This window comes from Copidosoma floridanum, unplaced genomic scaffold (genome assembly GCF_036245765.1).
Source record: "Copidosoma floridanum isolate Cflo_tuat_1 unplaced genomic scaffold, Cflo_Japanese_pri ptg000002l, whole genome shotgun sequence".
Classification (NCBI taxonomy): domain Eukaryota; kingdom Metazoa; phylum Arthropoda; class Insecta; order Hymenoptera; family Encyrtidae; genus Copidosoma; species Copidosoma floridanum.
Genome location: NW_028321879.1, coordinates 662694 through 688763, shown reverse-complemented (window position 1 = coordinate 688763; position 26070 = coordinate 662694).

Sequence of the window (26070 nt, the reverse complement as noted above, 5' to 3'; positions counted from 1 at the left end):
TTTAGTGTTGAACTATTATCTGTTGCAGTGCAAATGCCTTCATTGTTTAACTAAAACTAAAAATGCAAATTTGCTGATCAGTATATTAAGCATAATTTTGTTTTTACCATAGGCCATGTAGGTATAGGTACTGTGCATGTATTTTGGTAAATTTACAGGCTGATACGGAAATATGCACGTACGTCATCTAAACTCGTCTGGTGTATCCTGTTTACAACAGATCGTTAAATACTCACGCACCTTTATCACTGTATCTTGATGGCTGCAAATCAAAAGCACACACTCATCAGAGGCGTACAATCAAAAGCGCACAAACTGAACGTTCAAAAGCACACAAATCGAACGATCAAAAGCGCACAAATCGAACGATTAAAAGCGCACAAACCGAATGATAATAACTATAGCACACCTATTTAGTACGTTTATTGTAGTATTTATTCGTAACAATAGTAAACACATTCAATGTTAATACCGTATCAAAATTTACCATCATCAAATGTATACCATCCATCTCTATTACCATGGTACTTATTACTGAACCACTTTTTGTTCTCTTCCAAACAAAACAATACCGTGCTATGTTAAAATATTGTTTTATCTATTGTAGTTTTGCCGTGGTGCTTCTCTTATAACAACTTTGGTCAATTTTGAAATTTCCGCACAGAAAATCTGCAGATTGGAACTGCCCCGAATTGTTAAAGAGTGATGCAGTTTGCTGGCTATGTGATGAAGGATTATATTAAAGCATCATCATGTAAGGTTCCTGCTACACTGTAGGTGCAGATGTCAGATGTAATACTAACAACAACAAATTGACCCAAGAGTCTTCATAGACATTTTAAAGACAATTCCTACGCATCGAAGCCTTCAGTTCATCTGGTTACAGACGATCTTACACAACACCAAGAACCCTGAAGCCAGTAAGTCAACTGGAAGCTCTCATTTATCTATATGTGCTTATTATTACTCTTAATAGGCGCTTATAATACGCTTATAATGAGCTTGTGATGTGCGCTTTTGATAAGTAACTTTCGACTGAATTATAAAGTTTGTGCGCTTTTGACTGTCACCGCATTTTGATGTGCTTTTTGTACAAATTTAAGAACTTCTGGAAAAACTTGTCTCGCCAAGTGTTGCATTTGAGCACGATCTTATCATTCTTGAACAAAACGAAATACGAAGTATTGAGATTTTTATCACGCGAATTAGTAAATTTGTGAAAAGAGTTTGAAGTTATGAATACTACACTCATATAATTTTTATCATAACTTTTTTTTGTAAATAAACGGACAACAGCGTTATTTAATGGCTCATGCGTTAACTCTTGCCACACCCTGTAGAATCACCAATCATATTCGTCCACGGCTGCTTGTAGGATTAGCAGCGGTGGCGCTGAAGGTGGTGTTAATAGTATAGCTTATTTACTGCGGGAAGTCTATCTTACCTAGAGAGGGCATGCGTATCATCAAGCTGTATCTCTCATAGCTAAGGAGCTGATCTTTTATACAACTTCACTCTTTTTAGATTGACTAAACTCAGGGATCTCTTATTTCACGCTTCATCACTAGGTCAGTCTAAGATTAGAAGAGCGTGCTGTATATACTGTTATCTTTTTTCTTTAAGATCTTTGACTTACTTGTAAAAAGGGTCCTTTGAATGAAATATGATGTCTCTTCGGAATATAAGACAACTTGATCATAAAAATTAGTGGGTCTTACAAAAATATATCGATCTCTCTTGTTCACACACCATTCTCCTTGTATGTTAAATTAATTTACAAACATTTAGATTATGAAATTTTAGATTAGAAAATGCAAGAATATCGCAGTGAAAAAAGCTCTTACTTTGATTGTCAGAAGTCATCAACCTTCAAAAGGGAAACAGATATACTTTTTGTACAAGAGTTAAGACAAATGGATTTGAAGATACGTATGGTTAACGTAATTTTGTACACAATGTTGTTTGAAAATTGTATAAAGATATTGCTCTTACAGACTTACATGTACATAGCACTAAATGTCAACAGTAAGGAAACACGTTTTATATCGAAAGATTGAAACAGATGTAAAATAAAAGATTCGGCACTATCTTTTGATTTACTGCAATCTCCCAATCTGTGAAAGAATAAGATCTAGTTATAAATGTATGAAAACAAAGTTCTTTGAGATTACGTCTCAAATAATTTCATATGAATTAAGAAATATTTCACTAACACCTTGGTGGAATAGTTATCACTAGTATGATCTTTCGTGTATACTTTTTTGTTGAGCAGCTGAAAATAAAGATTAAATGACTTTTTTCATTAAAGAAAAACTCTTTTATAACAGTTTTTATAATTTTCTTACTAGTGTTGCAATTAATCAAATAACTATTCATCTAAACACCATTGTATGAGCGTTTGATACGGCAAAAGTTAATTCAATTAGGTCTCATCATAATGTCTGGCTTAGGAACTTACATGTTGGTTTTAGTCATTGCGGCTCTGTTTCATTATTATCAGTTCCTTTACTTTAAGGGAAAATTCAGAAAGCTATAATTTAAATTATAGTCATATTATTGTTACAATAATTTATGCAAGGAAATTAAATTTTTCTTACTCATCTGAGTCTTATAACTTATTAATTACACAAATCCTTAATTAAGATGCAGATTTACATACAATTTGATGAACTCATTTGAAACACTTCTAGTACATTTCGTGTTCGAGGATTATAAATAAAGATAATATTATTTGAATGTATTTGTCCATTACGGTTTATAACTTTTTTTTTCAAAACATTTTTCTTACACTTTTTTTAAACCTACACAGTAATCAACGTTTGTATGTATGTATTTCCATACATTATGTAAGATTAGGAAAACATTCACATTCTACTTTATCCTTATTTTAATCGTTGTAAAATTTGTAACAACGTATAAAATTCCTTTTTCCCATTTTTTTATTTTTAAACAAAGTATAAAGCATGCTGTGCCATCTTAGTCTTGCCAGAGATTTTTTGAATTCAGAGTAGCACTTACAATCTGGAGTGCAATTAAAAGTAAACTGACAAGGTCAAGAAAAATGTTTTTTTTATTTCCCAGTCTGATTAATTTATTGCGTCTGATACTTAAGCATCAAAAATTTTAGTAAAACAGTTTAAATCAAATCTAATCGTTACTTGTGTACATTGACATATCCTAATAGTTGTTTGTACATAGTTATATTATCGCATATATTCAACTCCACTAATATGAATAAACTCATTTTGGATCCTCTACTCAGTATTTTTTTTTAAAATATTTTGGGTAGTACAAGCACGAACGAACACTGTACGTGCTATCGTTGTAACTGTTACATGTTTTGAGCATAACAAATAATTTTAGTAGAATGTTTTTTAAGCCTAAGATCATCGAAAAACTTCTAAACGAATTAGTTATTAAAGAAGTTATAATAAAAACTTTATTTAAGTTATAAAACCATGGTTCTTTTTATCCTTATAATTCCTATTATTTTGAAATTTTTAATCTACCATAGAGGCGATCGTATAACAATAGTTTTCAACGTGTTTAAGTAGAGGATTCAAATGCCCCTTATTTTATATTGGCTCGGTAGAATACAGTGCCAACTTGGATAATTAAAAAAAAAACCAACTCAAATTTTAATTAAAAAATCAGTCATCTCAGTTTTGGCTTAAAAGAAGAGCCAGCTTGGATTTGGGTGAAAGAAGCAGCTAACTTGGGAGTAATTTTTTTTATCAAGCTTGGTCGTGGCAGAGTTAACATTTACAATATTGTTATATCAATATTAATAAATAAAGAAATTTCAATCGTCTAATGTTTTAGACAAATAATTAAGGTTATTGTACTATACTTATTAAATTATGTGCTGTACAAGTTTGCTGCGATCAGATGTAATTCTATGGTCAAACTGTTATGTGGACAAAATTCATTCCTAACGTTATTAAAAAAATTTTCAACAAACTTCTTGTTTTTAAGCGTCGTATTAAAATAATAACTTATTTTATTAACAAATAATGTTGTTTTTATGAACCAAAGAATAAGCCCTTCTTCTATTTAAAAATTTTTTCCTAGTTATTGAAAAACATTATAGCTATGTCAACGTGACATACTGTATAATAATACTCTTTTAAAAACTGTGATATTAAAGTAATAAGGTATCATATACAAAAGTTCCATACTTTTAAATGTATATTAATCTTACTTATATACAAGGCAAAGTTGCTAAGACCGCTGTAGTCACTAACTGCAAGAATAACTCCACCTATCGTGCTGACACTTCGCATACTGATTCTTGACACTTCCTAGATGGTTTTAGTATGTCTTTTATCTTGAAAAACTGTATACCAATAGCAATAAATATGCTAAAAGTTTTGTAAACATATGCTATCTTTTTACTTCAATTGAGTAGGATTCACTAAGTGGCGTAGAAATAAAATCGAAGCTAACTGCAATAAAATTAGGTAAATCTGGTTAGTATATTCCCGAGAAAAGTACTGAATATCACAGTCGCTCACTGGCAGTGCATAAAGCATGGAGTGGGTAGTCATGCAGCTGGGTATCCCAGCTACCAACAACACTGTTTTCTACTGGACAAGCGAAAGTTCACGAAATGAAGATCAGTGATTTCAACTCAAATTTTCAGATTTACTTTCTTAGTCTATTTATACTCAATCGTGAAATAATGTAGATCTTCAAAGTATATAACTACCATTATCGTATGACAAAATAGTTTAACATGCCCTTAAAATCCAAAAGCGAATATCAAAAAGTTGATAGCTAGTTTTATGATAATGATTTAAAAACTTGAGGTATGACACATTCAAGGGCTCATAGTTTGGGATGACAGCTAGATAATCTAGGGCTCAATGGCACTTTGGCTCTTTCTTGATCTGCATTTTGACTGATTGTAACTATAGTTGAACGCTTATAAGACCATCTAATTTAAAAAATAAAAATGTAGGTCTATGATAACTGAAATATAATGTGTATACTATCGATGTAATGTTACATAAAAGTCTCGAAAAAACTGCATCATTAGTTATCATCATCATAAGTTTTTTAAAATATACTCATAACTAAGAGAAATTGCTTTCTGTATTGAATATAAGTTGCGACTTCTAGCGCCGAAGAGTCCATACAAATGTTAATGAAGTAGGTAAAGTTGAAACTAAAACCTTAACCATTTTACGTGATCAAATTAAATGTGAAAAAATTTAGTGCGATTTTATCATGTAGAAAATCATAACGTGGCGATAACTGGAACTAAAACCTTAGCCACGGGGCCCACCTTTAATAAAATAAGGTATAGGATAGGTGTGTTTGTACTGTTTGAAGTGATTTTTGGGACGAAAACTTTTTGTCCAATTATTTTCACGAATATATTTTTTCTGCCTTGATACAGAATTTTATTGACTTCGTTATTTTCAACCTTGCGCTATTATGTAAACGTACAACTTCTTTTTTTTAAGATAAGCTACCGTCGCAAAACTTGAACAACGCATAGAACCTCTAAACAATCTTAGAAAGTACTTATCCTACAACATTAATTTGCACGAGAACATCTAAGAATGTAAATAATCAACAATTTCAGCATTCTTTACTGCGTATGTCCATAAGAAATGTCATACACAACTCCGACAGAAATTTGTACCTAATATAAGATCTAAGAGATCAGAAATTCATTTTTACCATCAGTTACTGTGTTACTATTGCACCACAAGTGTGCTCGTGGCAATCGAGAGTAATAAGGATAACTTCCTATAGATCGTGAGGATCCCTAATCTGACATATCCTCCTTAAATTCAAGAGTATAGAAACTTTTTGTACGTACCAATATTTACCTTTTGTCTTTCATCAAGTGCTTTAAAATAACTATAAATGTTAGAAAATGACTTCTGTTGCATCTTTTAAGTTAATAAAATACTTAAATTGGTGATGAGGCTGCGTGTTAGAAGCGTGCATTTCAAGGAAATGTAAGATAAACTTGGTAACAAAGCTGTGTGAGGAAAGCTCGAGCAAACCAGTCATTTATAGACTTGCCTACAAAGTGAATTGAAGAGAAACAAGAAAGAAAAAATTGTTGACTTGGGTCTCGAGTTGAAAGCAGCATAAAGCGACAGTACCAGGAGTACTCTCGTATATGATTAGAATCATCGTAGTGGTCAACCTTTCAAGATCTTGCAACTGCATGTACTTAAGCAGTGGCTCAACAATCATAAAAGTAAGTTAAGTTAAGAAAAACTATAAATTTTTAAAACATAGTAAATGCAAACCTGAAACCTTATAATTTATATTATTTGTAAAATCAACGACTTTTGGCTTTTTTTAATTAACTAAATCATCAGATAAGACACACCTTGGTTGTTAATTAAATTAACTTTCTTAATTCAAAAATATTCCACTTACTAAATTATTGTAAATATTCCAAAATTCAAAATTATAACTGATAGAAACATAATTTTACTCTAATAAAGAAATTTACTACCAAAAAAGTTTTAAATACATAACTTATGACAAAGACTTTTACAAGGACGTAAGATAAAAAAACAAGTAACATATGTTACTACTACATTGCATAAAATACAAATTTAAGCAGTTGGTCAACGCCAGCTCGTGAACGACACATTAACACTATTGCATACATACTATCTGAGAAAATTTAACATCGCAACGCTGAGTCAATGATTTAAATAAAAAGTATACTGTAAGTAAAGAGCAAATAAAGCCTTTGGGCTAACAGCTGGCTTCTGACACACACAAATTTAATTTATTTGTTTGTAGAACAAATCTACAAGCTCCATCCTTTACTTCTAGAAATTAAGACATACCAATATTATCGTTTGATTTGTCAACTTTTTTAAGTGTCACCTTATGAATACCGTAATACCTCTTTATTTTAACTTTGATCTAATTTAAAACTTTATTATTTAAAGAATTAAAAAAAAATGTTAGGCCCCCTCATTCTCATTCCACGCCTTTTAATAGCTCTTCCTTACTACATCTCAATTTGTTTTTATGCCTGCTAGTCCCCCCTTATTCTCTTTTCACCCTTTTCTTAAGCGATTAAACATTTTTCTCACAAAAAGCCATTTCCTCTAAGTTGTCTGTTTTTGTTCACAATAAATATTTTCAGAAGAGGATAAATTAAAATATTTGCCGTTGGGAAATATTTAGGTGTTGCATTTATTTAAAATATTTTTACAATAAAATATTTTATGAAAGTAAAAACCTTGTGACAAATTATCTCAATGACGAAGGCAACATAAAGGTAGTGAATTCTTTGAATATATCGTCATTTTAAGTGTCGCATTCTATCAATTTCATTGCTACAGGCGTATCTTTGAATGTTTTATGGCTTTATTATATGTTCTTACATCTATTAGTAATATCACACCTTTAACTTCGTTTAGTACTTATTTTTGACAGAAACATCTATTATCTTTTGGGAAAACAATATGATTTTTTAATAGAAGTGTTTAATAGAATAATTAATATGATGTTATTTTGAAAACAAGTTAAAGTATATTGGGGAGTTGGCGTGCAGAGCGTTTAGGGGGCAAAGCCCACTTGTATATGTATATACTAGTAATGCTTTACTCTCATGCACGATCTATGCACTAACCTTATAGTTTTTGACTATAAGTTAAATAGGTCATTTATTTAGTTTGCCCTTTAAAGTTGAATAAATATAAAGATCGTGCATTTTTAGATATACATAAGATTTCATACTCAGACAACAAATTATGTGAAAATTTCAGTCCACCCACACAAGCAAAATTTGATACTAAAGAAAGCAGTCTCATGAAAAAACTGTTTTTTGTACTTTCATATTCATTCCAATGTATGATGAATCGAATAAAGATCGAATCACAATTTCTAAAATTGTCCGTAATTTAAAAGATTAATTTTTTCTTCAATAACAGCCTAGGAGGCTTAGGAAGACCGTTTTGATGTATAACATTAATTTATTATTTTATTTTCAGTGAAAAAGAATTTTATCTATAGTGTAAAATAGTATAGCACTAATATTACTCCCAAAAAAATGACCAGTTATATAAAATTTTCTTTATCAACTGACTGAAGCCAAATATAAAGTTCTTTCTTGGAATTCAAATTTATAAAATAAAATTAAGAAAAGAAGATTAGATCAAAGCTTTCGTGATACCAATAATAGCCTTAGAAAAAGTTCACAGAGCATAACGCTATTAAAAGTGAGACAAATATCCATTATGTTCATACGTTAACTGCTTTAAGAGAAGATTTAATACGGATTCCTCTAGGTTTAAAAAAAAAAATTAATAAAAAAATAGTTTGTACAGAAAAGTATTGATTTATCATATCTTTTAACATTGTTTGGTATCCTAGAATGTTATATTGATATTTGTGTGACATCCTATGTGATAAACTTAATATTTATTACTTCAAATTAAAGAGTTTCGCTTGTTAAATTTAAAAAAAAAGCCAAAGCTCAGCGATCTCGAAACAGTAAGCAATACACCTGCTTCTGCAATTACGTGACATGTATTTTACTTCTTTTAAAACAAGCTACTGTTGCAAAACTCGAACTATGAGTGAAATTTCAAACAATCCTACTAAACGATTATCTTACAAAATTAATTTGCACAAGTTCACCGAATAATGTGATTAATCAACAATTTCAACATTCTTTACTGTTGATGTACGAATAAGATATCATACACAATTTCGATAGCAACTTGTACTTAGCGTAAAATCCAAGAGATCAGCAGTTTTAACCAACAATTACGGTGAACTTTTGCACCACGACTGTGCTCGTGTTAGTCAAGGATAATAAAGTTAAGCTCTGATTGATCGTTCAGATCCCCAACTTGACGCGTCCTCCTTAAACACAAGAGTATAAGAACTCCTCGCACATAACAATATTCACCTTTTCTCATTTATCAAGTGCTCCAAAGTAATTATAAAGATTAGTAAGTGAGTTCTGTTGCGTTTTTTCAGTGGATGTAAGACTAAGTTTGGTGATTAAGCTACGTGTTAAAAGCGTGCACTTCAAGCAAATGTAAGACTTAGTTCAGTGACTAAGCTGTGTCAGAAAAGCTCGAGCAAACCAAGCCACTGTAAACTTGCCTAAAAAGCGTTTTCCACAACTATGAATAAATTTCAAGGCCACAGTTTTAATGGTGTAAGATTATATTTGAGAAAATCTCTGTTTTTGCATGGTCAATTCTACGTCACCTAACTAAGATAGAAAAATTAAAATGAAACTTATATTCAAATAGAACGAAATAATAGTGTGAAAATAATAAATATTATTGGGAAAATAGTATTCGACGTTAAGTAATATGAAAAAAAAAAAGAAAATTAAATATTTGTATACTAACAAACTTATAGAGTCTTACGTAGTACTATAGCGTAGTTCATTTAATGTATCAATGTACACATAAAATCAAAGAAACAATTATTTAAATACTTTTTTACGATAATACAAGGTGAGCTTTTATGTATATGCTATATACTTTTATAAAAAAACAAGATTATACGTATACTAAATGGTTTTATTCAATATCTTTAATTGAAAAAAATTGTCTGTTTAGTAACTAATTTATTCTATTAAATTTGTAAGATTAGAACAAAACTATAGTACATAGGTACATGTGTATTACAATAACACATACATCATATTATTAAATAATGTATAGTTTTTATGAGAAATAAATTCTATTTTTATAAACGTTGTGCATTATCAAGAGTAAATACAAAATTGTAAACTTTATGAAAACATTCAACATATTTAAAAAAATAGGAAGGATAATTCTTACATTCTCGTGGTAAATAGGGCTACCAGCGAGATCCATGGTTTGAATATTCTATAAGATTATTCGTTGCTTTTTAATTGAGTATCAGAATACCATGTCATACTTTTATACATATCAAATAATAAAATTATTAAACGTCTTGAGAATTAAAGAGAAAAAAAACGAAGTGTGGGTCTTAGTACCCCTAGCAGATGTGAAACTTTTAACTAGTGCGTTATTGAACTTGGTATTTTGGAAATTCTATAGTGTTAGGTACACTTTTTATAAATTTTATGATTTAAATAATATGTATTTAACAATAACCCTGACAAGTAGATCACTTTCGTATTCTTAATTTATTTTACATGTATTCACGCTATCATAATTATAGTTGTTAAGGACTGATGGTTAGAAATTTAAATTCGAAACGGAAACACGCCATGGTCTATTAATTTACTTCATCATTATGTGATTCTTACTTGCGTTTTAATGTTATAAAATTATAAAAAATTTAAATTTTGTGGCTCACAAAATGACGCCAAAGTATGCGTACCATGACATCCTTTAAGTGTTAATTGCCGTTACAAGAAAGAAAAAGAAGAAACATTTCGAATGACTCATTTTAAAACGCTCTAAGTTCCTACTAATGATAAATACATTTAACAAGTGTCTTGAATCTGTGACTATTTGTCTTGAGTATTTTGACTATTGTATAAATATTTTCAAGTAAAGATTAGATTAAACAATACTCAAAAATGCCTGAATTTCAAAGCCCATGGATCCGTTACTAACAAAATAAGGAATTATTTTTTAATTCTGGATTATACTGTACGAATTGTTCCAAGAACTGCAATTTCCAATTTTTATAGCTATTTGTTATTATTTTCATTAATTTTACTCCCATTAATTACATGCAGTTTTATTTAAAGTGACAAGAGCTATGCTTTTACGAGATGCTTTAGAACTCACGTATTTTCATTCCCAAAAATTTAATTACCAAACACCTTGTTAATTCCTTAATTCTGAATGCACTGCTTTCCTAATAAATGGACAAAGGATACTAGAAAAAACGTAAATATATTACTTTCTTCTCTACTATATTTTCTAACTGAATAATTAAATTTATTAATTACAAACTTTGTGTCATCTCATCACATTAATTTATGCCTCTTTGTTATCTGCAAGTAAGAAGAAATAAAATCGTACAGGAAGAATTACATATTAATCTGAAATAGAAATTAAAACTAAGGTTTTTATATTTTAGCGCCGTGACTTTGTTTTTCAAATTTTTATTTTGCAAATATCGTGAAAACTGTTGATCCGCAAATCAAAATTCTGTCTCTTCCTTTTTTCTTCTCTTTTTTCTCCCACCACACATTTACTCTAAAGTGCATGCACATGACTCCCATATGCCCCACTCTCCACTCTCCTCTCACCACTAAGAAACAAATGGGCACTTTTGCGTTGCATCAGCACTAGAATTTCAATATGTGGCTATAAAAGTCTCACTTTAAAAATCCAACGAGGTATAGCACTACCTCTAGAGTGGTGTGGAAATGTATTAATAAATTAAATGGATTAAATAATTATAGAGGAAGTAGTAGAAGATAGTAGAAAAAAATATTGTAGCATTGCTCAGACTATGCTATTAATGCACATCATCCTTCACATAGGCTTTGAGATAGGAAGCAAAATGTCCTACTCAACACCCAATATTCTATTGAAAAAAGTCCTGTAATTAAATATAACTTCTTTATCTTGAGTCCTAAATTATGAGTCACTTGATTTATTACTTTAAAAAGTAATGATAACTGCGTGTAAAATTTTTGTGAAAAAAATTAAAAATTTTGAAACAGAAGTTTAATTAAAAATTTGTGTTAAAATCTTACTAGTATATGAAGCAAAGTCACTTAAACCGTTGTAATCGCTAACCGCGAGAACTACTGAACCGATTTTGCTGAAATTTTGCACACTGATTCATGATACTTCCTAGATGGTTTTAGTATAGTTCTAATCATAAAAAATTTAATAACAATAGCAATAAATAAGCTCAAAGTTTTGCAAAAATACGCCAGCTTTTCACTGTAGTTCAGTAAAATCTGCTAGGTAACGTTGACATAAAATCAAGGCTACCTGCAACAAAATTAAAAAAGTGTGGTTATAATAAGCCTGAGCGTCTCGATATCCATGCAGTTGTACTCTGGCAGTTCAACGAACTGTACAGGGCATGCTGATGATAGTCTTGCAGCTGGGTATCCCGGTTACGGACGATACTCTTCTGTAAGGGGGAAAGGACCTAGGTGTCCATTCACCCTAAATCTCGACGAGTGCGATCAAAAAAAAAAAAAATTCCAACCGATGACGTCTCTGGCATAATACCGGGAGACATATCTAGCCATAGTACGATTTGCACCAACTCAGAGTTGTGTGGCAGTCCCACCATCCCACCTGGTACAGTTAGAGAATTTTCGAGTATAAATGTAAGCCAGGGGAAACAGCTCTGAGGGGCACGGGCATCCACAATGGCTACCTTCTTGGTCGTCGCGTCCCCAACGCGCTTACCCACATGTTCCCGTCCAACGATGAGCGGTTGGTTATCCGGGGAACGACCCGAAGACGAGATATTCTTTGGTCAGCGGCGTACCTTCCTCCATCACAGTCTCCGAACATTGAGACTCCCAGGGTAAGAATCAAGCAACCCGTAGCCAGCTCTTCATCATCAGGAATAATAATAAAGAATTGCCTGGAAGTTTCACCACTGGCGCTTTTTAAGGCCATTATAAGTATTTACGTTCCCTACTTAACCATCAGTTTCATCGGTTCTTTTGAGGATCCACCTAAGTGTAAGCTACCTTGCCAACAAATACATTTTTACTACCATTTCCGGAAGCGATTCGTCGACTAAAAGACTATCTTAACTTAAGACGAGCACTATTAAACCAAGTCAGCCATTCACTAGCAGACGTCACCTGCGGAGTTGTTCTTCGCAAGGCTGGAAAACCCGGTGACCGACGACCCTATACTACCCTCTCAACTTTAAGCATTTAACCAGGAATCACTGATCTCCTCCAAGGTCTGCGCTGGGAAAACCTATAACAGCTATCAAGGAAAAAAAACTTGAGCCAACGTGACAGCCTCCAGTGGACAAGTATCACTAACCAATCTCCCCACCTAAGATCACCAAAACAACTAAATCTGCAAATAAAAAAGGTACTTTAGACACCAACGTCTTCGACGTTGTACCGGGAGACGTTGGGAAAGAGCACTACAACTAGCCCCAAAGCTTCGGACTTTGTAATTTTTCTCCCGATCAGTCTGGATCTTCAACAGTAAGTCAGAGAATATCACTCTGAGGTATCCAGGCAGTCACAATTGCTGTTAACTGCAGTAAGAAAAGAGTTAAGTTGAAAAGCTCACCGGTCTTTTTTAGGGCCACTGGACATCAAACTACCTTGCCAACAAATATATTAGAACTTAACAAAGTTGACAGAAAACAGCCTTTAAAGGTCACACAAATTTTAAGCATGCCAAAAGTCGCAAGAGGGTGAATTGGAAAAAAAACTTCAAGTGTATCTAATAAATACAATTTTACTTAGGCGTCAAGAAACTGACGTAGAAAATTTATTGAGATTGAAACAGCAGCGTCAAAATCGACAACTAAAAAGTCCATTACGTGAGGGATCAGCTTTTCATTGTACCCTCACAGCAATCTCTGAAATCTTTAAAGGTCCTACTTTAGATTTTTTCATGAGTAAAAAATGTAATTGTGTTTTTGTAGAAACAAAAATGTAGGGTTTCAGGTCCAGGACTTTGTTGCTCTGGTAATAAAGTTGTGAGATATGAGAAAAAAAATTTTTTTTTAATACAAATTTTTTGGGGGCTTAAAATCTTAACAGCTTTAAAAAATAGCCCTTTTCGTGAATTATACGAGAGAAACTGTAAATTAACGGCTTCTTATGGCCATCGATTATTTTATGGCATAAAGAACGTACGGTACTTTTCAGCATCATTATTTTTTTGAATTTTTACACCTTATTATTTAACGAAATAAACTATATGGAATGGATTCAAAAAATATGTTTTTAATAAGAAGATATTTGTTCTAAAATGTATCAACACACTTATAACACACTACGGTGTTTTATTTAGTAAGCCTCGGGCGAAGCCGAGAGGGGGGGCTGCTAGTTTGTAATATTTTTGTAACAATCTGAATCTAAAAATTATGATTTTACTTGAGGTATTGGAAGTAGTTGAGGTAATTTATATCTTACGCTTTTGCTCTAAAATAATGATAGTGAAAACTATGACTTACAACTACTAGTGGGATCGAATTAAGTTTTCGGCAATGGAAATTCAGACAAGCTCGAATAAAACATGTTGTAGAGAATTAAACAATTTTAATCAGTTATAATGAAATCAAACAATAAATGTTTTCCGCTACAGCTTAAAAAGAATGGCAAAAATGGTAAAACACGATTTTTAGAGTTGGAAATAAATAATAAGCCTTAAAATAAAGAATAAAAATATAGGAGTTTGCGTGGCAGAAAGACTAACAAAATGATTTTCAGTCGATTACAATTGGTCCAGTAGTTTCCCCACAAAATGCAAAAAACCTTTTTTTTAAGCCAATATTAAAATATTAATAACTTTCGTACAAACATTAGGAGCTAAAATTTAGCAGTTTAATTAAGAGCTAAAGTTTAAGCTTTATTAGTGTTCAACAACCACACCAAATTTTAGCTAAATCAGACCAATAACTGCTGATTGCAAAAAAAAGTACTTTGGCAAAAGGGCTTGAAAAAATTTGTTTACAACGTTAGATGCAATTTGTTTGCCGAATCATATTTTTGAATACTTACTTCTCAATTAACAAAAGTATAAAACTTTTTTCAATGTGGAAGTTGCTTCAAAAAAAAAAACCTAATGGATATTTTGTGCACACGGTGGTACGGCGCGTGAGGGGCAGTGAGCTGGCGTAGTCACCGATGCATGAACCACGTCCACTTTCTTAAGCTTGACTCCGGTGTTATCGACCGAATACGGTTAAACTGCAAGTGCTGTTAAAAATAACGATATCTCAGGAACCATATAACCAGCTTCCACACAGTAAAAAAATTTAACACTTTGGCAAATTGTAGATTAAGTATTAAACAATACAATCCTGCGAAAAAATTGCATCCAACGTTGTAAATAACTTTTTTTAGGCCTCTTTGCCAAAGTACCTTTTCTTGCATTTAGCTGCGGTTTGCAAAAACTATCGATCTGATATTGCTGTGACTTGGTGCGGTTGTTCAAGACTACTAAAGCTAAAACTCAACCAAATTTCAGTTCTTAATATTTATGCGAAAGAGAGTTATTAATTTTTTAATATTGGCTCAAAAACAAGGTTTTTTGCGTTTTGCGAGGAAGCAATTGGGACCGATCAGAGCTTATTTTGTTCGTCTTTTTACCACGCATACTCCTATGTTTTTTATTTTATTTTAAGGCTTATGGTTCATTTCCAACACTAAAAACCGTGTTTTACCATTTTTTCCTTTTGTTTTGAAGCCTTAGTGAAAATTATTTTTTGCTCAATTTTGTTAGAATCGGTTGGAAATTTTTGATTTTCCGTAACATATTTTTTTCAAGCTAGTCTGAATTTCATTAAATTTATCGACATTTTTGCTAGTTCGATCCCACTAATCATAATAATGTCATCATTAAGTGAAATAAAAGGAATTATGAACAAAAATTATTGTTATTTTTAAAAAAGACAACGTGAACATGACAATTTTAAACAAAAACCAAAGAATTTGTAGTATTACAAATTATAAAATAAATTTTAAAGATAATGTTTTTGAAAAAAAGTGAATCGACGAATAAAACAGATACAAGTCAAAACGTTATGCACAAAAAAAATTATAAAAACAAGCTATAATGGTAAATGTTTTCCTACAGAAGTAAGGTTACCATACACATAAAATTGACTTCAAAAAGGATTATCAGAATTTTCTTACCGTAACTTACTTCTATGTTCGTTGGTCAGCTGCTACTTCTGCGCACGCCGATGCAACATATTATAAGGTTGATCGCAACGATGGTTCTAATCTGACTCCCAAACACTCGTAGCGATGATGATAGTAAGGCTGCTGCTTTAAGTGTCAGAACTTAAACTGATGGTTTGTTTTCTTGGTACACTTTATTTCACTTTTTAGGTAAGTGCAGCCTACGCCAAAATTTGCACTTTACACACTGAAGATCCATGCTATGATATTGTACTGTATATGGAGGATTAATTCCGTACCTTGCGAGACTAAACTTTTAATACAGCCGCTAATAAATTATTAAGACTGATTGAAAATCTGTCGATCTGTTCAGCGTGAATGTTTGTATTTAAAAAGTTATTTTAGATATTGTGTATAGTCACTTTTCTAGATGACGTGAAAAATAGTAAGACACGTAAATTCTTTGTCAAACTGCAAAAAATAGCGTTTGAAAATTCATTTCCCGAAAATCTTAAGAAAGCTAGTAAGCAGAGTGGAAATAAAAATTTGAGCGTGTAGAGATGAAAATTCTGAATCAATTTGGTACTGTACTTGTAGTTATTCATGCTTGTAATTTTAAGATAAAAATTTACGAACAACTTTTTGAGCTCTACCGAAAAAATGAGTGGAGCAGAGAGATCTCAGCAAGCAGCAGTAGTGTGGTACGTATATCAGCGAATGTATGCATTTCTTATATTTATTTATATACATATAAATACGTTTAAAGTATTTGAGGGTCTTATTACAGAAATCTGGTATTATAAAATAATATTTGAAAATTAAAAATTAATGTATGAAAAACATTGTTGAGGTTAAACGTTACAGTTTATGTAAGTATGCCAGCATGCATTTAGTACATAACTACAAGAAAAGTAATTCCAATAAAGCATATAATTTATGGCAGTTTAAGAAGGATAAGCGCTTTTTTTCTTTTATCGTGACAACTTTTTCTTGTAAATCTATGGACAATGTTTTTTCTTATCAACAACAATTTTATCAGGTAGAATATTAAATTTTGTTTTCTGTAAAAACGGCTTATATTTTGATACTACTATGCGTAATTTATGGTTTTAGCTTACCCTCCTGAATAAAAAGTAAATAAGCATATGATTTTATTTAATAAGTTATAAAATCTGGTAATGTGAAATAAGAACGTTTTAATTGGAGACTGAGACCCACATTTGATAGTCATGTGACTATAATTCAAACAAAATTTTTTAACAAAAACAAAATTTTTCTGAAACATACTTTCAACTTTTATTTAAGACTTTCATAAGGTTTAGGTAGTAGGATAACCACGAAAGATAATTTTTTTTTTCATTAAAGAAGAAAGAAATTGAATAAGAAATATAATTTACAGTAACTATGCAAATACTTAGGTTACGTTTGTTGCATGTTTTAGCCGAAAATATAATTGACTTGCAAAAGTTTTGAATTGGAATAAACGTTGCTTACGTGCCATAGACCAGTAAATTTAATAATAAAGAAGTGGCAAAGAAGATGTCTCATTCAAATTTCATGGCATTAACCATCATAATAACTTCACATTTTTTAATATTTCTTATAAGCAAAAAGGTGCAAAATTAGCTAAAATCAAGATAATACACCTCTTAAAAAACAGCATTACTTATGTACTATTTATAGTTCAAGGTATTTTTTAAGCGATTATTTGCTCTAGTTAAAAAGTTCTTGCTCTAACAATTTTTATTATAGTACAAGAATTTATAAAGTGGTTGCTCACGTAAAAATCATAGTACATTATGCACCAAGGGAAGAAACAATGTTACTCACTGCGCCCTGGCACCAACTACACGTGGGAAGAAAGTGACATGATTAACTCTCGTTGAACAAATACGACTTTATATTTTCACACACTCGTTTCATACATTAGAATTTAACTTAGTAACAAAGTCAGCTATACAACGAACGATCGTTTCTTCAAGAAAAGCTGTTAAATACTGTTAAAGCTAATAAAACGTAAGAATACAGGTTAGATAAAAATAAATTGTATAAGTAGATGCATGCGAAACTTGATCCGTATATAATATATTCCACAATCGTCCTGTCAGTACCTTAATCTAACTAATACGTGCACTCACACTCGTTAATTTACTTGAGTATTTAAAGAAATGAGTACTATCATAAAAATCTTACACCAAAAATAAATACTCTCCTTAGAAAAAAGTGCTTTTTCTGATGGTAATACACCTTCTCTGTTAATTCATAGATAAAACTCAAAGGTTAAAAAATAAAGTATCAAAGTGATAATTACTGCTCTGAACGAAAGTACAATTTTTGTGAGAATTATCTTGGATATCTTGTTTAAAATTTTATGTAAATATATCTTATAAGTACATCCATACAAAAACGCACGCCTCGTTGTGTCCCTATGTACGGTTACTATTTATAATGCGTTATACATATTTTTATCGATCATATCCAGAGTAACTGACACAAATTTGTGCTATCCTGTAAGCTTACAAAATCATCTCCGATAGTACATTAGCACAATCAACTTTAATCAATGCTATCTCACCTGACATCAAAGGTAAAGAGCACGTTGTCAGCTTTACTAATGGATCCAGGGATGTTCTTGAAATATAACATACTTTTATTTCATAAGCTTAGCAATCAGTCACACTATAATAACTTAAATACCTGCATGAATGGAAGTGCATACGCAAATATCTGAGAGAACGTAAAAGATATAAAAGTTGCACGTAAGGATACCAAATGAACACCTAGAAGAAAATGCCATACTTTCTTTCTCTGGGGCATAATATACTATTTCATGACAATAAACAATATTGTTATCAAGGGTATTTATTCCGTTGTCAGATAAAAAAATAAGTAGTTACGGACAGAGGCTGATAGCGTGAAATTTTAATTGGAAATCTATTTTTTCATCTTCAGAAGACCATGATATATTCATAAGAACTTTTAAAAACAAAAAAAAATAACTGAAGTAGTATAAAATTCTTATGAGAACCAGGGGTCCTTTCATTGCATTTCGTATGTGTATAAGACTAAATTGAAAATGCATCGTACAATTGCGTAGGCATATATCATATTAAATCAAAAAAATTTCATGATGCATCGATGCGTATAATCTATTTAATTATAAAATATCAGTTTTTTTATAGTACTTTTAGTTTCCTGTGTTCATAGCTTTGAAGTTTTGTATTATTTTTATGATGGTTTAGATGAAGTAATAATGAGTTGTATAAACTTACTTTATACATCGCTACATAAAGTTGATCAAGGTTGAATACGTCTTTTCTACAGAAATCAATGCCTATTTTGTCAAATGTCTATCCCGAAGATTTATTAATACTCATTGCAAAAGTTAAATTTATGATAAACTATGTTCTTATTAATAATAATTGATCTTTATCTTTTCAGTGAAGAGTAATACATTTTAAAAAACCATTTTGTTACGCTCGTCGCCGATAAGAATTTGACAGTTGACCAACTGATTTAAATAGTCAATTATTAGAAGCCTTATTTCATCATACAAGCCGTTACTAGTACTAATATTTTTTATAAGCATATATAGATAGTTTGTTCTCAAGTGCAATTCATATGGAAGTAAACTGGGTGGATCTAAATAATTCTAGTACTCTAGTAAACGTGAGCTTGAATCACTAAGCTTACTATTATCTCAAAGTTCTATACTGTTAATTCCAGTGTTGCTCTATCAATGATTGTATTCTACTAAATCAGTAACCAGCTCATTTATGTGGTCAAAATCAATATTTTTATTGATATGTACGCAGTTACTCATTTCGTTAAATTTTTTTTACATTTTATCACCGAAAACATGATAAAAAATACATGACTTTCTAGGAATTAGTCTTTTTCTGTTAACTATACATTGTTGTACTTATCACTGAAAGTTCGATTAGCCTCATCTAATAAAAATCTTGTGAATCCAACTTTTTCTGGTAAGACTCTCAAAGTAACAGTTAATTTAAATAAAGACATTGTTCTCCAAAAAAGGATGTACCTTATATCATAATTTTACCACCAGAAGCCTATGTTTTATTTGGAATAAGTTTTATACATCTATCAACTATCTGTAAGAGGGTGAAGCTATAAGAGCTTCATTCTGAATTGTTGCCTTCATTTGTATCAATAACTAACCTTATTTTCATTGCACCTTATTACTGAATTTATTGTACTTTATGATTGGATAGTAAAAATAAAATTTTCTGATAAATCAATATGATAAAAAGATGTAAGAATGAAAGTTATACCAGATTCTCCTTATCCTCCCATGTAGAAGCAAGTTAAGCCATTATAATTTACTTCTCTTGAGCCAATAATGATTTTATCTACAATATCTTTTTGTTCTGAGCTGAGTTGATTATATTGACATTCACCAATCTGAGATACTTTTGCAGTTAAAAAAGTATCCTTATAATTAACTCAATAAATTACGGATGGTTTCATTGTAAGAAAATCAGATAAACTCTTATTTTCATTTTATAATGTATCATGTACCTGGCAACATGCCAATTGATAATTGGTTATGTCATTAACTGTATGCAAAGAATTCTCGGGTATTGCATCCTTAAATTTCTTTTACAATTGTTTTGGACAACCTTATTAACAATGTAATATAAAGTAAACAAATATAAGACGAAGTCTTTGAGGCGTTATCTGAGCTGTAGCCTTAGCAATTGCCTTAATCCATTTTTTATCATCCTCTATAAGTCCTAATACTAAGCATGCTTTTACATCGTAGGACTATAGAACATCATTTACTGTTATTATATCATTGTCACTTTCTGCACCTTTCATATAAAGTAATACTCATCTCAAACAATATAACTCTGTTTTTGTTGGGCTCACTGAATACACACGACAACTTCGGTGATAATGTCTTTTTCTAGGATTCTACAAAGATACTCTTGCATATTTATTTTCTTTTTCTTTTGAATTGTAAAATAGATTGGAATTTTACCATAAAAGTATTTCCTTGCTGTCTCGTAATATGAATTTGATGAAAAATACTCTAGTAACACACAACTTTAATCATGCAAACTATTCTCTAACTGTTAAAGACTAAAACTAAAATACATTGTTTATTTAATAAGTAAATAGCCAGTTTTGTAATAAAGTGATTTATATAATGTAATGGTTCATTTGATTAACGATATTAAACTTCTACAGGAGCAATGTATCGCGTTTCTATAAGATTTCAAACCTTATCATGATCAATCGTATTACTCTAATGTGATTTTCTTATTGTTACTGTAACATCACAATGCCCTTTATAGAGGCATTCGTACAAATATTTAAAAGCGGAAATACTTGAAACTGCTTGTACTTACACTAGACGGGTAAATGTTTTTATTGGTGAAGGACAATATGAAGCAAACATTTTATTATCAACATTATAAGGATTAGGTCACTCATTTGTCTTATCAGTATTTTGTCTTCAATTGTTTGGATAAGAAAGGTTATTCATAGTTAATATTTTATTATACTGTTCAGAAAAATTTTATAAACATTAAACTTTCAATACACATCTTAACCAATACATGGGCCAAAGATAACATATTTTATTACAATTTTATGTAAGCTACTATTTTAAGTTTTATCCGGAATTTAACCAGATATGTATATTGATTAACGGTATGGGGTGTGGTTAACTTATAATAACGTTGTAGTGTTAATAATAAAATTATATTATGTAACCCTCTGTTTTAAAATTTGATGACGAATGCGTGAGCTGCTATTTTCCAAATAATTTTTTTTTGTTATAAAGTCAACTGAGCAACGTTTTTTAAAATGAAACCCTAGAGCATTTAAATCAGGCGTATCTGACATTTATTGACTATATAAGGCATAAGTTTTCGTAAATCTCACGGTAGTTTGGGTTGCACGTCATCGTAAGAAATATATCTGGTGTTACGTTCTTATCAATGATTGCCATGGCATCTTAATAATATTGTTGCATATAGTAAGGAGATCCAATAAATGTTAGAGAAAAAGTTACAGTTTCGCTAACGGGACGTTGAACATAATAATGAGCAGAATTTTACAAATAATCGTGTGAATCCTAATACATATCAGCTTCCTTATCTTGTTAATGGTTCTAATAGTGTTATTTTATATCTTTCTTCATATTTACATAATTATTTACCACCCATTGTTAATATAACCTAAAACTCATAATAGAAGGTCTTAATTTATCAAGTCTGATGGTCCCTTTAAATTTAACATATGCCATACGTTTCACCCATCCAAGAGAATTATTTATTAGTATGGGTCAACTTACAATGTCATCCTTGTGTACCGTTGGGGCAAAGCAGTAGATAAATTTATACTTCAGTATTATAACTCGTTCTTTTAAATAATAATTTGTTCTTTTGAATATAATTTATTTGGGTCACTTTAACAAGATTTGGCGTTAATTTTATTACTGATAAATAACTTACATCTATCACTGATTGTTGTTGTTGCTGCTTTGGAGTTCCCTAATGCTTCGTGCGGTAACCTTCAGTGTCTCCTTAAACTATACGAATGAGTTCGTGGCCAGTAAGATGTTGCAATTTCTGCTTTCTCTACTATCACCGGAACCACTTTCGGCGGGCCTCCTATGCTGTACTCCGCTCCTTAGCGTAGTCCGATACTATTTATGTTCTCAATACGCACTCAAGTTGCCTCAGCTAACACGTTATGCCTTACGTGTATAATGTACTCACGAGTCGCGAGAGTCAAGAGTTGACTAGAACTTTAGAGGACAGGTGACAGACGTAAGGAGAGCAATTTTTTCTCTTGATAATAATTTTTTATAGCGTCAGAGCGAGGAAAAGAGGCCTTTGGTTGAATTAGGTCAACTAATGAGAGATGTTCTTGCAGACTGCATTGACAGCAAAACAGTAGGCTTGCACGATGATGTTACATGTTATGATTTTATTTATGAGGAAGTAACAATATGACAGTACCAATTGCATTTTTCTGACAAGGGCAATTAAGTTTTTGGATCAGTGATGATGAAAGCTTGTATCAGCAATATAGGAATGCCAGATACAAGTTCGATTGTGATAGCAATTTTTAAAATTTCGAAATTAATCCTTCTGGGGATTTTACAGTCAATTTTGAATATAATAAAAAAATGTGTTAATACAAAGTTTATCGGTATTAAAAGAAGTGGACAATTGATGTGCAAGTAATTTATTTATTTATAGATACAGTACGATTTCAATACATACGTGCATTCTTACAAAGAGGCTGGCTGTACCATATGTCAGCATATTATTGAACATTCACCTTAAAGCTATTACACATACGCATATAAATGACGTTTTAGCTCCTCTTGTCATATGAGCTTGCTTTATATTTACAATACGTCTTATCTGAATTTAATGGACGCATATTTGTTAGTTATAATATAATTCGTATCAACTTGGGATGTAACAGTATTAGAAAGATGCAAATTTCTCTTGAGAATGATTAAACTGATCATATGCCAAAATTTTTTTTAAGGGATTTTCGAGAAAAGTTTTTGAATTGGCGATGTATTATTTATCTCGACAGAGCATATTTAACGAAAAAAGTAAGTATACTTCTAGTTCTGATTAATTTTTATTTCTGTAGTTTTGTGCATTTCTTGTTCCATCGTTTTCTACAATCCAGCAAAGATATTGATAATACGCATGATGTTATAAGCTCATATTTTCTAGTAGGGTTTAAAGCCATTTAACAGCTTAGAGCTTTCTATTAGTTACTTATAAAAATACTGATTTTCACAGTTTAAAGAATGTAGAGATGTACTGATTTGATGATATTTTTGTGCGTAAATTTTGAAACACAATGGTCTTGATTGGTTTTTAAAATTAACCAAGTTGACATTGAAGGAAGCAAAATATACAAGATTAGTATAAGTTCCTGTATTTTGAAAATAATTAGTTTTTTCTGTGGTGTCTACCTTCAAATAATCATAAAAGGTCAACACATCTACGACCACAACAGTCATTGGAAGATAATCGTTTTTGAGAGACTTTTATTCAAAAATTTTTGCATTGCATTGTACACAGAGAATATTTTTTTGTTCTTAATAACTCTATTGTGTTTCATCTAATTGTAGATTACAAATATTGTTAACTTCGAATTGACAATTAGCTTGTCATCCTCGACTTTGATTTTCTGTTCACTGCAAAAATTTATGTGCAATACTGATTATAGTTGTACAACCTATTTTTTTTAAACATAAAAATTAACTGACACTAATAGTTAAATCTTAATATTTGTGTAAAGGATTAGTGGGCTTATATCAAAATACTGAAAAAAGAATCTTACACAGAATATATCTATATCACACTGGATGAAGTTTTACTAAAGGCAAAAGTTGAGCTCGAGGTTAAATGTGAGAATAGTTATGATTTCGGTATTACTGAAGGTTTTAGTAATGGCTGATATTGTTTTGGTTTCAATCAGGTATTGGTTGTGGTATTCGGTTTATATTAGTAAAGCGATATCAGTGACAAAAGCTTCAAAACTGTAACTGTAAAATATATTTATTTTGAAAGTACTATTTGTATTTCACATGGTTAAACGAACTGGTGCTTGTAATTTTGATGAACTGCTAAAGCATTTGTAGGTTAAATGTTACTAGAATACCTGAAAAAAGAATATATTACTTTTATTTGGATAGTAACTGCACATAAAAATGAAATAAAATCTTCAAAGATATCTTAGAACCATCTTAAATACAAGAGTTAAATCTGTGGCGAAATATGTAAATATTAATTATCATAAGAATAATCTCAACAAAAACTGTCTTTGAAAAAAAAAGAGAGAGTAGAAAATGTGGTTCCAAGTTCTCTATGGCAAGCCTTCTGGCTGTGTTAACCACTATAAAAAAAAAACTTTTGGTCCTGAACGCAATCACGTGTATGTACGTTAATTTATAAAGAGATGAAGTATGCGCTTAGTTCCCACTCACGTTGTAGAACTGGTAGAACAGCAGTTTTTTGACCCTCAAAACAAACAGCAAAAACAGATGGCAGAACTTCAGATGATTTATTCATGAAATTATTATGAATATAACGAGACCACTCTGAGAGTAATTTTTTAGTAAGCAAAAATTCACTATTGTTTAATTCAAGAGTATGATGACGAATATAGATTCAATAAAATTATAAACGAAATATAAACTATAAACATGTTCCCTTATGACAAATGATCATTTTACTACCAGAATTTGTGGTTTTATTACTCGTTTACTGAGTAAAATTAAGTAAAAAACTAATTTAAGGAAGCTTTTGCTATTTTCAATAGACTGACACCTTAAAATATACCAATTCGTTGGTAGACTGCAAAGATGTTGGTATAAACGTAGTCATACACTATTATCACGTATGTCAGAGGCAAAAGTAACGTGTACTACTATTATTTTAAGCTTAAACGTTATTTTACAAAAGCATGATTGCTAGAGGCTTTCTTGTTAGATGTTGTGATCCGAAACTTTAAGTTAGCGCTTTATTTTATTTAATAAGCACTTTTCATTAACAAGTTTGAAAGAGTTGTTTTTAAAAATATCCAACGAAAGTTGTACTTTATACTTATGAGATATAAAGTAAACCACCTGTAATAGTCACTCATCTAACTGCTAACTGCCGTAAATGCTGTTGAGCTTTGGTAATTAATGGCACTGGAACTTTGCTACTAATCTACTGCATCAATTGATGGCGATATTTACTATATAGGTGCCTTGATATGGAGGGCTCTCGCTGCTTGTCATTTTAACTTGCACTCTTATTAAAAAAATACCTCTGAAAATGCCAACGGTGGCCATTGTAAGTACTTTTCTTTATTAGATTAAACATAGAAATTACTCCCGAAATGAGGACAGTGCCATCTATAACGAACATTAAACAGCTAGGTAAGAAAAGTAAAGGATTTCACAGATAAGATTTCCCTGTACCACAGGCTCGCGAATTTGTTACTTGAAAGTTTCATAAATAAAAACTAAGAGCTCATAACATTACAGAATGTCCTATTTTTTTAACGTTCATAATCTGGACTATTCAAGGATCTTATGATAACCTACAACGTTTTTTTTGCTAAGAGCCCATAGCGCTATCCGGTAAGCCATTAGTCAGATAGAAACAGGTTTTCTATTGAAAAAATTGCTTCTAATGCGAAAAAAGTCTAGGTAGTAAGTAATCAATTTTAAAACAAGTCTATAAAATTTTAGACTTTCGATTATGTTAGATAACGGCCCAAAATAACAGTAACAGAGGTCAAAAATAGTTTTTTGC